Genomic DNA, 16,201 nt, shown 5'->3' on the forward strand with positions numbered 1-16,201 from the left:
AATAAAGAATTAATTATCTTTTAGCCAATATGGATGCTACTTTAAATCTTGTACAATTCTATTTATTTTAGATAGCATTCAGCTAGATTTGATGGAGTTTCTGCAGAAGAAGAGATGAAGGCGAATGATGCTGTCAATCCTGACCTCTTTGTACTCAAACCTGAATAACTCGAGCTACAAAGGTCCAATGGACGTGATTCCAGTGGCGTTCGAAAGCTAACTTCCAGATCTTTCCAATGATATATAATAGTTCATATTTCTTCTCCGAACTCGCTGCCAAGGCTGCGCCTAACTTGAGATTTCTCAAGTTAGGTGCAAGACACAACAACAATACGCGAGATTGGTCCTGCCCACTTCAAGTTAGGCGCACTAAAGCCCAAGTTAGGCGCACTAAAGCCTAAGTTAGGCACAGCTTCACTCAACTAAACTCCAATTCATGCTGCCAAGCCCAAGTTAGGTGTGGATCCTAGTGAAGCCAAGTGGTCCCCATCCATCAATTGAAGATTTGCTGATTGCTATAATTAATTCTAATTTAAATTCAAATTTTAAAAATAGGAAAAGATATTATTTTAGTTTTAAAGATAGATTTAAAATTTATTAGGATTAGTTATAAAAGGGGGAAACTTTCCTTCCCTAGGGGATTCAGATCCATCATATTGGAACTCAGTACATTTTACCTAAATCCTTATTTTCTTTCTGAACTATGAGCAACTAAACCTCCACTGTTAAGGTTAGGAGCTCTGTCTATTGTACGGATTGATATTATTATTTTTCTATTTTAATTTATGTTTTGATTTATATTTCAATAATTATTTTTGTTCTTCATTTTATGAATTTGGGTGGAACGGAAGTATGACCCATGTTCTAATTGAGTTCTTGTATAACTTGGAAAAGCTCTTTACTTGAACAATAGCTTGAAAACATATTATCCTGAATTTCTAATTGTTTGTATTTATCAGGATATGTGACATATAATCCCTTTATTTTTGGATAATTAGGATTCTTGTGGCATATAAACTAGAATTTGATCATCACCCTCTAATTGGAATTAATTGACCAAGGAATTGGCAGTTGATGAATTTTAGAGGAGACTAAGAAGGTCTAAGGAATTAGGGTCTAGTCACAAATAATTTGCCATGAATTAAATCTTACATGATTAAAATTAGTTAATAAGAAAAGTCAATCCAGAAAATAGATAACTCTGAAGCCTTAACTGTTTTTCCATATATATTTCACAACTCATTTGCTGCTTGCTTTCTAAAATTCTTAATTTACTGTTTAATACTTTTTTTGAATACCAAAACACTCTTTTCTGTTTGTCTAACTAATCCTATCAAACACTATTGTTGCTTAATCCATCAATCCTCGTGGGATCGACCCTTACTCACGTAAGGTATTACTTGGTACGACCCGGTGCACTTGCCGGTAAGTTAGTGGGTTATAATTTCCGCACCACGGGACAACCTCCATGTCGAAGAGGCTCGCATATGCGGGTCACGTATGCGAGTTGGGAAAATGACACCCACACATATGCAGAACCCTTGTTCTTAGGAAAAATATATTTTTTGTGAGTTTAATCTATTTTCTAACTTCTAAACCTCTATATTTACCCTCTAAGGTCCAAATTTAGTTTTTAAATCAAAGGGGGAGGGGTAAACTTAGAGATGGAGTTAACTTAACAGTGAAGAAAGGTTTTGAAGTAATGATTTATGGTTAAAGAAGTGAGAAAATGATGATGATGTTTTGAATAATGATAGAATTGATAATGAGTGATTGAAATTGAATGAATATGATAAATGAGACAGGATTGAGGATGATTGATGATGAGTATGTCTATGTTTTCTCTCTATTTGTAAAGTGTGTTGGGCACTATATCCATGCGTGTGGCATGAACTATATCCCAAGAGTGTGGCAGACACTATATACAAAATGTGTGGGAGCACTTTACCCTGGGAAGTGTGTCGGGTACTATATCCCATGAGTGTGGCAGAGACTATATCCCAAGAGTGTGGCAGATACTTTATCTCGAGAGTGTGGAAACATTTTATCTTGGGAAATTCAACATGTAACACCCTAATTAGCCTAAGCTTTACCTCGCGTCGTAAAGCAAAGGTTAATCAAAAGTTACGACAGTTCTAAGCTCATACATATAATATATAGAAAGAATTTATATAATCTAGAAGCCCGATGAAGGATATAGCTCAAAAACAGGATTCAAAAAGCGCAAAACGTACTAGCAAAGCTACTAACTTAAAGCACAAGAAATAGATAAGATATATCAAAATATAATAGTAGAATATCATAAGAATCTAGCCACGACTCGTGGAGTTTAAGCCGGCTATCCATATATGTACATACAATACAGAAACCAAACAATAAAAACAGCTTAAAAAAGTTTTGTTCTCTCATATACAAGCCTCTAGGCAAAGCAAAATACAAAAGTGAGAGATGTATAAACAAAATAAACAAAAAACTCCAAAAGGTATCATGATCCTCCGCTTCTGCTACCATCCAGGCAACTCACCGAGGTGGGTTGCGACCTGTATCTGAAAAACGCAATAGAAATATGGTATGAGAACCAGAGGTTCTCAGTATGGTAATAGTGCCCAATGATGTAGGATATAAGACCCCGGGACGCCAAAGGCAATCCTAGACTTCATATCCATCACAAGATTCAATATTAAGGCATACTAAAACATATAAGCATAATTAGATAAACCTTAACATGAATAAACCGGGAAATCTATCTTAGGGGATTCCTATTCTAACCAAACACCGCTGTTCCACAGCCTTTACCAACCTATCCTCGATGTGATCCCATCGCCGCCGCCTTCCGAACCTCCTCAATCCCAGTAGAAATCACAATTATATACAATGCAAGTAAATCACAAGTAGAAGCATATAAGGCAAGTAACTCAAGTAGCAATTAGGCATGTTATACAAATAGGCATACAATTACAAGTTGGCAAAGCAAACAAACAGATAGAAAATGCATATGATGAATGCCTGCCCTATTGGAAGTAATATCACATTGTCGGTTTAACTGCCAACCCGACACATCTCCATGGAGATGTTGCCCTTCGAAATCATCATGGGAACCCCGAGATATAGTGCTCGGATCATTGTCTAGGGTTTTACGCCTGCACGCTCTATTGATCCGAAGGGATGCGAGCGGGATACTCTTGCCTCAGACCTCACATCTCAACGTAAGCGGGATTAACCACCGTCCTTACGCCACCGTCGCTACCTCGATAGGCGGGATTAACCACCGTCCCTGCCGGGCGCATAGCGTCTCATAATCTCAATATAAAATGATACATCGGTGGTTTTTAGAAAAAATTTTCAATATACATGGATCCCTCATCTCATTTAGAGTCCTCGACTCATCTCAACCACTGTCAATTCACATTTTAGTTCCAAACTTAACAGTTCCTCAGTTCTTATTTCACATACCAGTCTATCTTCACATGCCATCAAACCATCCTCAGTACACCCGAAACCTAAACCTCCATTTTCTAATTTTTCATAATAATCATCAACTAAAATGCTTATGTTACTCCCCATGTTCTCATACTAAAAATTAAGCCCACAAGCCTTAAAATAGTGTTATAGAAGCTTACAATCTTGTTGGGAAGGTGAAATAGTTGAAAACAAAGTTAAAATTTGAGAAACAGGGCGTGTGCGTACGCACAGAGGTGTGCGCGCGGACGCCCCAAAAGATTTTAAATGTGTGCATATGCATAGAGGTGTGCATACACACAGGTTACAAAATTCATAGGGTCTATTCGCTCGCACAACCTGTGCTAGCGCCCTCAACAGACTGGCCTTCCCATCGTGTGCGTGCGCACAGGGCTGTGTGTACACACAGGTGGCAATTCCTCATTGGGTATGTGCGCGCACAAGCTGTGCTGATGATGTGAACAGACTGCCTGCATCTGCGTGTGCATGTGCACAGATTAAAATTTTCGCAGAGATGTGCGTGCGCACACACAGAAATCATAAAATTCTGCAACTTTGCAAAATTTTAGATTTTAACACCAATCTTTGAATGATCATAACTTCCTTTACAAAATTCCAAATTCTACAAACTTTATATCAAATCGATGCTTTAATTTCATAGAATTTTCAACAAATTTTGAAAATTGAGGCAAAAGCTATGATCAGACAAATTTCACCAAAATTTCCTTTTTACCAAATTTCACATGTTCTCAATTTCACCAAATTCTCATGCCACATCCAACTAGATCAAAACCAAACTTCCATTTCTAGCACAATCTACCCTTATAAATCACAATTCACCATTCTCAACCATAAAATACCAAATATATGACACTAAGGTCAATTCTCCACCAACACATGCACCAACCATCAATTTATTCCTATCACTTCAAATCATCAATTCCATTCATGCTTTATATCAATATCCAACAACATACAATCATTCAAATCATCAAACATCATACCTCAATATCATTATTTCTCAAGATAACAATATCAATTCAACATACATCATCAATCAACCATCATCAACAACCCCATAAATCCAAACCTATCCTATAGGTCACTAGCCTAAGTATCCATGAATATTATATACTACATAGAGAAAACTGAAACCATACCTTGGCTGATTCTCTATATGCCAAAACTCAAATATGAGTACACAATAATCACCAACAAGCTTTCCAACAGAATCCAAGCTTCCAAAGTAACTCCACAAGCACCAACAAGCTCCAATAGCTCCCAAACTCACAATAATCAAACTATATATGCATAAACCATCACAAATCAACCTAGGGCTTATCATAGAAAAAATTTCACAAAAGCTCAATGCCTCTTACCTTTCCCAATAGCTTTGGAAGCCAAAATCCAATGCTAAGCAAGGATTAGAGTGAACCTAAACATCCAAAATCACAAAAACTCACTTAATCAAAACCCTAGATTTTCGAAATCTTGAAGAGAAGAACTAAGAGGGATTTGAGCTTTTCTTACCAGTTTCTAATATAAGTTTTGTAGAGCTCTTCACAAGGAACACATAGCCGCAAATGGTGTGGCGATCGGAGCTCTATACCTCAAGATATGTGCTTGAGAAGATCGAAGTGAATAGTGTTCTATCTCTTCTCCTCTCCCTCTTTCCTTTTCTGCTATGTGTGTTGTGACTGAAGTGGGTCATTAAGGGCTCTATATATATGTTGGGCTTGAGCCCAACTTGGGGCCGGTCCAACCTGTTAGCGTTTTTAGCCCGTTTGGCCCAACTTCGGAACAAACCTTTAAAATCAATGCCCGGTTTTTGACATCTAGTATTTTTCTAAAGTTTTTGACTGTTTTCACTTTTTCTCGCATAGTACCAGGCAGACTTGAACTAGTTTAACCAGTTCAAACTGCCGGTTTAATATTTTTCACGGTTTTTCGCAGAAAACACATTTTCTGACTCAGAAAGACCTACTGAGTCCAAAAATCACATTTAAATCCTCAAATTCTCACTCTAACTTTTCGGAACCTAATCAGGGCAACATTAATTACTTAATTAAGTGGTTAATTAAGCTTGGGTCTTACATTCTCCCCACCAAATAAGAAATTTTGCCCTCAAAATTTGAATTACCTGAGAATAGCTTGGGATAATCTGTTCACATCTCAAACTCCAATTCCCAAGTATGCTCCTCAACTCCTACTCGCTTCTAAGCCACTTTAACCAACTGTACTTCCTTTCCTCGCAGCTTCTTCACACTAGTGTCATTAATACGCACCGGTGTTACTTGAAAAGTCAAGTTTTCCCCTCAACTCGACTGACTCAGGATCTAGCACATGAGCCATATCCGACGTGTACTTACAAAGCTATGACACGTGGAATACGTCATGCAAGTTAGACAGATGAGGTGGCAAAGCTACTTGATATGCCACCGGCCCGAATCGCCTTAGAATCTCAAATGGTCCAATGAACCTCGGATTCAATTTCTTGGTCTTAATCGCTCTTCCAATCCCAGTTGTTGGTGTCACTCTCAGAAATACATGTTCTCCCACTTCAAACTCTAACGGTTTCCTTCTCTGGTCCGCATAACTTTGCTGTCGACTCTGGGCAGTTAAAATCCTTTCCCGTATCTTCTTAATCTTCTCCGTAGTCTCTGCTACCAAATCAGGACCCAAGACACTTGCTTTACCAGATTCATACCAACAGAGTGGAGATTGGCACTTCTGTCCATACAAGGCCTCATACGGAGCCATCCCAATGCTCACATGAAAGTTGTTGTTGTACGCAAACTCCACCAATGGCATGTAACGGTCCCAACTTCTAGGTTGATCCAATACACATGCTCTTAGCATATCTTCCAACGTCTAAATAGTCTTTTCCAACTGTCCATCCGTTTGAGGATGATATGCAGTGTTGAGACATAGCTTCGTACCGAAAGCTCTTTGGAAAGCTCTGATGAGCGGATAATTTATACGCTTTTTGGCATTATTTTTACATAGTTTTTAGTATGAATTAGTTAGTTTTTAGTATATTTTTATTAGTTTTTAATTAAAATTCAAATTTCTGGACTTTACTATGAGTTTGTATATTTTTCTGTGATTTCAGGTATTTTCTGGCTAAAATTGAGGGACCTGAGCAAAAATCAGATTCAGAGGTTGAAGAAGGACGGCAGATGCTGTTGGATTCTGATCTCCCTGCACACAAAGTAAATTTTCTGGAGCTATAGAACTCTAAATGGCACGCTCACAATTGCGTTGGAAATTAGACATCCAAGGCTTTCGAGAAATATATAATAGTCCATACTTTGCCCGATTTTAAACGACGCAAACTGGCATTGAACGCCAGTTCCATGCTGCATTTTGGAGTTAAACGCCAGAAACAGGTTGCAAAGTGGAGTTAAACACCAGAAACAGGTTACAAACTGGCGTTCAACTCCAAGAGAAGCCTCTACACGTGTAAAGCTCAATGCTCAGCCCAAGCACACACCAAGTGGGCCCCAGAAGTGGATTTCTGCATCATTTACTTATCTCTGTAAACCCTAGTAACTAGTTTAGAATAAATAGGACTTTTTACTATTGTATTTACATCTTTTGATCATCTTTGGATTATCTTTTGATCCTTTGATCACGTTTAGGGGGCTGGCCATTCGGCCATGCCTGGACCTTATCACTTATGTATTTTCAACGGTAGAGTTTCTACACTCCATAGATTAAGGTGTGGAGCTCTGCTGTTCCTCATGAATTAATACAAAGTACTACTATTTTTATATTCAATTCAAGCTTATTCCTTCTCTAAGATATCCATTCGCACCCAAGAACATGATGAATATGATGATTATGTGACGCTCATCATCATTCTCACCCATGAACGCGTGCCTGAAAAACACTTCCGTTCTACATGCAAACAAGCTAGAATGAGTATCTCTTAGATATCTAATACAGAGGACCGAGTCCGAGATATTAGAATCTTCATGGTATAAGTTAGAACCTGTGGACGGCTATTCTTGAGATCCGGAAGTCTAAACCTTGTCTGTGGTACTCCGAGTAGGATCTGGGAAGGGATGGCTGTGACGAGCTTCAAACTCGCGAGTGCTGGGCGTAGTGACAGACGCAAAAGGATAGTAAATCCTATTCCAGTATGATTGAGAACCGACAGATGATTAGCCATGCAGTGATAGCGCATTGGACCATTTTCACAGAGAGGATAGGATGTAGCCATTGACAACGGTGATGCCCTACATAAAGCTTGCCATGGAAAGGAGTAGGAATGATTGGATGAAGACAGCAGGAAAGCAGAGGTTCAGGAGGAACGAAAGTATCTCTATAGGCTTATCTGAAATTCTCACCAAAGAATTACATAAATACCTCTATCTTTATTTTACGTTTTATTTATCTTTTTATTATCAATTCACCATAACCATTTGAATCCGCCTGACTGAGATTTACAAGGTGACCATAGCTTGCTTCAGGCCGACAATCTCCATGGGATCGACCCTTACTCACGTAAGATTTATTACTTGGACGACCCAGTGCACTTGCTGGTTAGTTGTGCGAAGTTGTGATAAAGAGTTGAGATTACAATTGTGCGTACCAAGTTGTTGGTGCTATTGATGATCACAATTTCGTGAACCAAGTTTTTGGCGCCGTTGCCGGGGATTGTTCGAGTTTGGACAACTGACGGTTCATCTTGTTGCTTAGATTAGGTAATTTTATTTTAATTTTAAGATTTTTTATTTTCGAAAAATACAAAAAAAATATTTTCGAAAATTTCATGCATTGCATTCTTCATGATCTTCAAGTCGTTCTTGGCCAGTCTTCTTGTTTGATCTTCATATTTTCTTGTTTTGTGTCTTTTCTTGTTTTTCATATGCATTCTTGAAACATTAATATCTAAAGAATAAAAATTTTTAAGTTTGGTGTCTTGTATGTTTTCTTTTCTTGAAAATTTTTCAAAAATAAGTTCTTGGTGTTCATCTTGACATTCAAAGTGTTCTTGGTGTTCATCTTGACATTCATAGTGTTTTTGCATGCATTTTTGGTTTTGATCTTAACTCTTCATGTTTTGTTTCATTCTTGCTGTTTGATGAAAAAAAAAAGAGAGAAAAACATCAAAAAGATATCTTTTCCTTTTTTCTCTTTCTTTGTTAAAATTCAAAAATAAAAAAAAATATCTTTCTCTTATTTCACTCATAAATTTCGAAAATTTGAGTTGACTTTTTCAAAACTTTTTAAAATCTAGTTGTTTCTTATGAGTCAAATCAAATTTTCAATTTAAAAATTCTATCTTTTACGAATCTTTTTCAAAAATCAAATCTTTTTCATTTTTCGTTTATGATTTTTGAAAATTTCAAATTGATTTTCAAAATTCTTTTTCTTATTTTATTTCATACTTTCAAAATCTTTACTAACAATTAATGTGATTGATTCAAAAAATTTTAAATTTGTTACTTGCCTAATAAGAAAGGTTCAATCTTTAAACTCTAGACTCATATCTTTTTAGTTTCTTGTTAGTCAAGTAATCAACTTTAATTTCAAAATCAAATCTTTTTAAATTTCTATTTCAAATCTTTTTCAAAATAAATGTCAATCACATCTTTTTCAAAATCAATTTCAAAATCTTTTCTAACCTCTTATCTTTTCAAATTAAGTTTCAAATCTTTTTCAATCAATCTTATCTTTTTGTTTGATTCTTATCTTTTTCAAAACTACCTAACTAACTCTCTCTTTCTAATTTTTGAAAATCCCTTCCCTCTTTTTCAAAATTCCTTTTTAATTAACTAATTGTTTTAAACTTTTATTTAATTTAATTTAATTTTTTCTTTTTTTTAATTTTTCGAATTTTCACTTTAATTTTAAATTAAAAATAAAAATATTTTTTATTTTAATTTGTTTAATTTTCGAAATTCTCTCCATCTCACCTCCTTCTGTTTATTTATTCATCTACTAACACCCTTCCTTCACCCAAGAATTCGAACCTACTCCTCACCCTGGTGTTTGGATTCTCCTTCTTCTATTCATATCTTCTTCTACTCACATAAAGGAATCTGTATACTGTGACATAGAGGATTCCATATTATCTTTCTTGTTTTCTTCTTTTTCATATGAGCAGGAACAAGGATAAGAACATTCTTGTTGAAGCTGATCCTGAACCTGAAAGGACTCTGAAGAGGAAGCTAAGGGAAGCTAAAGCACAACTCTCTCGAGAAAATCTGACAGAAATTTTCGAAAAAGAAGGAGACATGGCCAAAAATAATAACAATGCAAGGAAGATGCTTGGTGACTTTACTGCACCAAATTCCAATTTACATGGAAGAAGCATCTCAATTCCTGCCATTGGAGCAAATAACTTTGAGCTTAAACCTCAATTAGTTTCTCTGATGCAATAGAACTGCAAGTTCCATGGACTTCCATCAGAAGATCCTTTTCAGTTCTTAACTGAATTCTTGCAGATCTGTGATACTGTTAAGACCAATGGGGTTGATCCCAAGGTCTACAGGCTTATGCTTTTCCCGTTTGCTGTAAGAGACAGAGCTAGAATATGGTTGGACTCTCAACCTAAGGATAGCCTGAACTCTTGGGATAAAGCTGGTCACGGCTTTCTTAGCCAAGTTCTTTCCTCCTCAAAAGCTTAGTAAGCTTAGAGTGGATGTTCAAACCTTCAGACAAAAGGAAGGTGAATCCCTCTATGAAGCTTGGAAGAGATACAAGGAACTGACCAAAAAGTGTCCTTCTGACATGCTTTCAGAATGGACCATCCTGGATATATTCTATGATGGTTTGTCTGAATCATCAAAGATGTCATTGGACCATTCTGCAGGTGGATCCATTCACCTAAAGAAAATGCCTGCAGAAGCTCAAGAACTCATTGACATGGTTGCAAATAACCGATTCATGTACACTTCTGAAAGGAATCCTGTGAGTAATGGGACACCTATGAGGAAGGAAGTTCTTGAAATTGATGCTCTGAATGCCATATTGGCTCAGAACAAAATACTGACTCAGCAAGTCAATATGATTTCTCAGAGTCTGAATGGAATGCAAGCTGCATCCAACAGTACTCAAGAGGCACCTTCTGAAGAAGAAGCTTATGATCCTGAGAACCCTGCAATAGCAGAGGTGAATTACATGGGTGAACCTTATGCAAACACCTATAACCCCTTATGGAGAAATCATCCAAATTTCTCATGGAAGGATCAACAAAAGCCTCAACAAGGCTTTAATAATGGTGGAAGACATAGGTTTAACAATAGTAAACCTTTTCCATCATCCACTCAGCAACAGACAGAGAATTCTGAGCAGAATCCATCTAGCTTAGTGATGAGCGGATAATTTATACGCTTTTTGGCATTGTTTTTAGTATGTTTTTAGTAGGATCTAGTTACTTTTAGGGATGTTTTCATTAGTTTTTATGTTAAATTCACATTTCTGGACTTTACTATGAGTTTGTGTGTTTTTCTATGATTTCAGGTATTTTCTGGCTGAAATTGAGGGACTTGAGCAAAAATCAGATTCAGAGGTTGAAGAAGGACTGCTGATGCTGTTGGATTCTGACCTCCCTGCACTCAAAGTGGATTTTCTGGAGCTACATAACTCAAAATGGCGCGCTTCTAATTGCGTTGGAAAGTATACATCCAGGGCTTTCCAGCAAAATATAATAGTCCATACTTTGCCCAAGTTTAGACAACACAAACTGGCGTTCAACGCCAGCTCTCTGCCCAATTCTGGCGTCCAGCGCCAGAAACAAGTTGCAAAGTGGAGTTCAACGCCCAAACTGGCATAAAAGCTGGCGTTCAACTCCAAGAATGACCTCTCCACGTGTAGACTTCAAGCTCAGCCCAAGCACACATCAAGTGGGCCCCGGAAATGGATTTATGCATCAACTACTTACTTCTGTAAACCCTAGTAGCTAGTTTATTATAAATAGGACCTTTTACTATTGTATTAGAAATCTTTGATCAGTTGTATGCTATCTTAGATCACGTTTGAGGGCTGGCCTCTCGGCCATGCCTGGACCTTTCACTTATGTAATTTTAACGGTAGAGTTTCTACACTCCATAGATTAAGATGTGGAGCTTTGCTGTTCCTCAAAGATTAATGCAAAGTACTATTGTTTTCTATTCAATTCATCTTATTTCGCTTCTAATATATTCATTCGCACTTCAACCTGAATGTGATGAATGTGACAATCATCATCATTCCCTATGAACGCGTGCCTGACAACCACTTCCATTCTACATTAGATTGAATGAGTATCTCTTAGATCTCTTAATCAGAATCTTCGTGGTATAAGCTAGATTGATGGCGGCATTAATGAGAGTCCGGAAAGTCTAAACCTTGTCCGTGGTATTCCAAGTAGGACTCTGGGATTGAATGACTGTGACGAACTCAAAACTCGCGAGTGCTGGGCGTAGTGACAGACGCAAAAGGATAGTAAATCCTATTCCAGTACGATCGAGAACCTCCAAGATGATTAGCCATGCAGTGACAGCGCATCGGACCATTTTCACAGAGAGGAATAGGATGCAACCAACGACAAGGGTGATGCCTCCAGACGATTAGCCGTGCTGTGACAGAACATTTGGACCATTTTCCCGAGAGAGATCGAAAGTAGCCATTGGCACCGGTGACATCCTTACATAAAGCCAGCCATAGAAAGGAGTAGGATTGATTGGATGAAGGCAGCAGGAAAGCAGAGGTTCAGAGGAACGAATGCATCTCCATACGCTTATCTGAAATTCTCACCAATGAGTTACATAAGTATCTCTATCCTTATTTTATTAATTAATTTCGAAAACCCCATTACTATTTTATATCCGCCTGACTGAGATTTACAAGGTGACCATAGCTTGCTTCATACCAACAATCTCCGTGGGATTCGACCCTTACTCACGTAAGGTATTACTTGGACGACCCAGTGCACTTACTGGTTAGTTGTGCAAAGTTGTGAACCATGGTATTGGCATCGTGTTTTTGGTGCCATTGCCAGGGAAAGAAAGAGCAATGAATTTTACATAATCAAAGTGTAATCACAATTTCGTCCACCAAGTTTTTGGCGCTGTTGCCGGGGATTGTTCGAGTTTGGACAACTAACGGTTCATCTTGTTGCTCAGATTAGGTAACTTTCTTTTTGTTTTCTTTTCAAAAATTTTTCAAAAAAAAAATCTTTCAAAAATTTCTCCTTTGTTTTCGAAAAAAAAAATTTTTTTAAATAAAAATGTTTTCAAAAATTTTATAATTTTATTCAAAATTTTTAAGAATGAATTCTAGTGTTTCATGAAGCATGTGAAGCCTGGCTGGCTATAAAGCCATGTCTAAATTCATTTGGACTGAGGCTTCCAATTTGTTATCAAGAGCAAGTTAGTTGGTGCTAATCCACCTACTGCTGTTCATGATCTACCTGTTACATGCTAAAGCTTGGCTGGCTATTAAGCCATGTCTGACCCTTTGATTGGAGCTTTAGACTAAAGAGCACAAGATTCCTGGAATTCATATTAAAGATTTTGAAATCCTTATTTTTGTTTTTCAAATAATTTTCGAAAAAATACAAAAAAAATTAGAAAATCATAAAAATCAAAAATATTTTTTGTGTTTTTGTTTGAGTCTTGAGTCATGTTATAAGTTTGGTGTCAATTGCATGTGCATCTTGCATTTTTCGAAAAAATCATGCATTCATAGTGTTCTTCATGATCTTCAAGTTGTTCTTGGTAAGTCTTCTTGTTTGATCTTTGCATTTGCATGTTTTGTGTCTTTTCTTGTTTTTCGTATGCATTCTTGAATTCTTAGTGTCTAAGCATTAAAGAATTCTAAGTTTGGTGTCTTGCATGTTTTCTTTGCATTAAAAATTTTTCAAAAAATGTGTTCTTGATGTTCATCATGATCTTTATAGTGTTCTTGGTGTTCATCTTGACATTCATAGCATTCTTGCATGCATCACATGTTTTGATCTAAAATTCTCATGCATTGCATCATTTTCTTGTTTTTCTCTCTCATCATTCAAAATTCAAAAATCAACAAAATTATCTTTCCCTTTTTCTCTCATCAAATTCAAAAATTGAGTTGACTTTTTCAAAAATTTTTAAAAATCAAGTTGTTTCTTATGAGTCAAATCAAATTTTCAATTTGAAAATCTTATCTTTTTCAAAATCTTTTTCAAAAATCAAATCTTTTTCATTTTTCTTAGTTATTTTTGAAAATTATAAAAATGTTTTTCAAAAATCTTTTTCTTAATTTTATCTCATAATTTTCGAAAATAACATCATCAATTAATGTTTTGATTCAAAAATTTTAAGTTTGTTACTTGCTTGTTAAGAAAGATTCAAACTTTAAGTTCTAGAATCATATCTCATGATTTCTTGTGAATCAAGTCATTAATTGTGATTTTAAAAAAATCAAACCTTTTTCAAAACCAATTTCAATCATATCTTTTCAAAAATATCTTCTTATCTTATCTTTTTCAAAAAAATATGATTTCAAAATATCTTTTCTAACTTCCTAACTTCTTATCTTTTCAAAATTTGTTTCAACTAACTAACTAACTTTTTGTTTGTTTCTTATCTTTTTCAAAACCACCTAACTAAGTCTCTCTCTCTCTAATTTTCGAAAACATCTTCCCTCTTTTTCAAAATCTCTTTTTAATTAATTAGTTATTTTAATTTTTAATTTTAATTTTCGAAAATTACTAACCTTTTTCAAAAATTATTTTCGAAAATCCTTTCCCTCTCTCCTCTTATTCTATTTATTTATTCATCTACTAACATCTCTTCCTCACATCACTCACCAAATTTGAACCCCCTCTTCTATCTGTGTTCGAATTTTTCTTCTTCTTCTTTTTCTACTAACAATAAGGAACCTCTTTACTGTGACATAGAGGATTCCTCTTCTTTTCTTTTTCTCTTCTCTTTCTTATGAGCAGGGACAGAGATAAAGGCATTCTTGTTGAAGCTGATCCAGAACCTGAAAGGACTCTGAAGAGGAAACTAAGAGAAGCTAAATTACAACAATCCAGAGACAACCATATTGAAAATTTCGAACAAGTAAAGGAGATGGCAGCCGAACCCAACAACAAAATGCAAGGAGAATGCTTGGTGACTTTACTGCACCTAATTCCAATTTACATGGAAGAAGCATCTCCATTCCTGCCATTGGAGCAAACAACTTTGAGCTGAAACCTCAGCTAGTTTCTCTGATGCAGCAGAACTGCAAGTTTCATGGACTTCCATCTGAAGATCCTTTTCAGTTCTTAACTGAATTCTTGCAGATATGTGATACTGTTAAGACTAATGGAGTAGATCCTGAAGTCTACAGGCTCATGCTTTTCCCTTTTGCTGTAAGAGACAGAGCTAGAGTGTGGTTGGACTCTCAACCCAAAGACAGCCTGAACTCTTGGGATAAGCTGGTCACGGCTTTCTTAGCCAAGCTCTTTCCTCCTCAAAAGCTGAGTAAGCTTAGAGTGGATGTTCAAACCTTCAGACAGAAAGAAGGTGAATCCCTCTATGAAGCTTGGGAAAGATACAAACATTTGACCAAAAAGTGTCCTTCTGACATGCTCTCAGAATGGACCATCCTGGATACATTCTATGATGGTCTGTCTGAGTTATCAAAGATGTCATTGGATACTTCTGCAGGTGGATCCATTCACCTAAAGAAAACACCTGCAGAAGCTCAAGAACTCATTGACATGGTTGCTAATAACCAGTTCATGTACACTTCTGATAGGAATCCTGTGAGTAATGGGACGCCTATGAAGAAGGGAGTTCTTGAAATTGATACTCTGAATGCCATATTGGCTCAGAATAAAATATTGACTCAGCAAGTCAATATGATTTCTCAGAGTTTGAATAGAATGCAAGCTGCATCCAACAGTACTCAAGAGGCATCTTCTGAAGAAGAAGCTTATGATCCTGAGAACCCTGCAATAGCAGAGGTAAATTATATGGGTGAACCATATGGAAACACCTATAATCCATCATGGAGAAATCACCCAAATCTCTCATGAAAGGATCAAAAGCCTCAACAAGGCTTTAATAATAGTGGAAGAAACAGGTTTAACAATAATAAACCTTTTCCATCATCCACTCAGCAACAGAGAGAGAACTCTGAACAAAATACTTCTAATTTAGCAAACTTAGTCTCTGATCTATCTAAGGCCACTGTAAGTTTCATGAATGAAACAAGGTCTTCCATTAGAAATTTGGAAGCACAAGTGGGTCAGCTGAGTAAAAGGATCACTGAAATCCCTCCTAGCATTCTCCCAAGCAATACAGAAGAAAATCCAAAAGGAGAGTGCAAGGCCATTGACATAACCAAAATGGCCGAACCCAATGAGGGAGAGGAGGACGTGAATCCCAAGGAGGAAGACCTCCTGGGACGCCCAGTGATCAATAAGGAGTTTCTCTCTGAGGAACCAAAGGAATCTGAGACTCATCTAGAGACCATAGAGATTCCATTGAACCTCCTTATGCCATTCATGAGCTCTGATGAGTATTCCTCTTCTGAAGAGAATGAGGATGTTACTGAAGAGCAAACTGCCAAGTTTCTTGGTACAATCATGAAGCTGAATGCCAAATTATTTGGTATTGAGACTTGGGAAGATGAACCTCCCTTGTTCACCAATGTACTAAGTGATCTGGATCAACTGACATTGCCTCAGAAGAGACAGGATCCTGGAAAGTTCATAATACCTTGTACCATAGGCACCATGATCTTTAAGGCTCTGTGTGACCTTGGTTCAGGAATA

At 36.7% G+C, this 16,201-nt stretch overlaps 2 non-coding genes across 2 annotated transcripts; both read right to left on the reverse strand.

Annotated features, from left to right (window-relative positions):
• Positions 1–10,098: 10,098 nt before the first annotated feature.
• LOC148565539 (small nucleolar RNA R71) lies at positions 10,099–10,206 on the reverse strand. Its single transcript, XR_015883924.1, has one exon. It is a non-coding gene; the product is annotated as a small nucleolar RNA R71 (small nucleolar RNA).
• A 4,699-nt stretch (positions 10,207–14,905) lies between these two features.
• On the reverse strand, positions 14,906–15,009 carry LOC148565540 (small nucleolar RNA R71). Its single transcript, XR_015884518.1, has one exon. It is a non-coding gene; the product is annotated as a small nucleolar RNA R71 (small nucleolar RNA).
• Positions 15,010–16,201: the final 1,192 nt, after the last annotated feature.

This window comes from Arachis ipaensis, chromosome B5, assembly GCF_059453495.1.
Source record: "Arachis ipaensis isolate K30076 ecotype BB chromosome B5, ASM5945349v1, whole genome shotgun sequence".
NCBI lineage: Eukaryota > Viridiplantae > Streptophyta > Magnoliopsida > Fabales > Fabaceae > Arachis > Arachis ipaensis.